Source organism: Rosa chinensis, chromosome 2 (assembly GCF_002994745.2).
Source record: "Rosa chinensis cultivar Old Blush chromosome 2, RchiOBHm-V2, whole genome shotgun sequence".
NCBI classification, from domain to species: Eukaryota; Viridiplantae; Streptophyta; class Magnoliopsida; order Rosales; family Rosaceae; genus Rosa; species Rosa chinensis.
In genome coordinates this window covers 67,921,555-67,922,671 of record NC_037089.1, presented here as the reverse complement: position 1 = coordinate 67,922,671, position 1,117 = coordinate 67,921,555, and the positions used below count along the sequence as shown (strand labels likewise).

At 34.0% G+C, this 1,117-nt stretch overlaps 1 non-coding gene across 1 annotated transcript; it reads left to right on the top strand.

Annotated features, from left to right (window-relative positions):
• The first annotated feature begins 337 nt into the window (after positions 1-337).
• Positions 338-456, top strand: LOC112191039. Its single transcript, XR_002932755.1, has one exon. It is a non-coding gene; the product is annotated as a 5S ribosomal RNA (ribosomal RNA).
• The last annotated feature ends 661 nt before the right edge of the window (positions 457-1,117 follow it).

Here is a 1,117-nt window from a genome sequence, read left to right as displayed (position 1 = left end):
AATTGGTCTAAAAGATAGTTAGCTTACCTCTTGAGCGTTCCTCATCCAAACAATTAAGTTCACAATTTCTTCATTTTCTAAATTCTATACACATGATATCCAAACACTAAAAATTGTAATTTCTAGAAATTTAAAATGATGGCGATGTAAATTCCAGAATTTAAAATTTCTACGAAAATTACAACTACCGCATCCAAACACAGCCTCAAGAAATATAATTGTAAGTATCATTTGCCTTGCCTTCTTACATAAAATAACGGTTGATGAGGATTTTAATACGTTTCTCAATTGCATCCACTTCTGCTTGCATTTTTCATACGCAACTAAAACATACTTAAGGTGCGATCATTCCAGCAATAATGCAGCGGATCCCATCAGAACTCCGAAGTTAAGCTTGCTTGGGCGAGAGCAGTACTAGGATGGGTGACCTCCTGGGAAGTCCTCGTGTTGCACCTCTCTTTTAATAGTTAAAAAAAAAAACTAAAAAACTAAAAAAACTGAAACATACTTATAGCTACTTAGACTCTTGGAGCTGTTGGAGTTCAAAGTTGCTGATTTTTAGAGTTTATTCTGTTAAAAGTTTGATAGGATTCACTTCATTTATGGTTAGTCAATAACTCCTATTTATTAGGAGCATGTTATTTACTTGAGGGTTTGGCCCTTTCTCTAGTTGATTTACCACGTTCTTAGAGTTTGTTAAAACGTGGGTTGTATTTTTGTTTTTCTGTTTCATGTAATGGCTTTATAAGCCGAGTTACTTTCAATCAATAAATAAGAATCATTCACTGAAAATTTGAGTGTTATTTGCAGTAGGGTTTGATTTTTCAACAATCTGGTATCAAAGCTCCTATACGGGGCCTGATTGTGAGAGAAGAAAAGGTTAGAGAAAGAGAGAGATCAAAGAGAAGAGATGAGGAGTTATCTTATACAACAAATATCATTAGCCATAAAGTGAAATCCAAGTGAAAAAAATACAACTCTTTATTTACCTTGAATGCATAAGATTGCCACAACTGCTCAACACATGTCATAATTAACTGCTTACACTCCAAGACTTTGTGACATTTCATTACTCGCAAAATTGCACAATCAATCTGATACTTCTTGTCACCAAAGT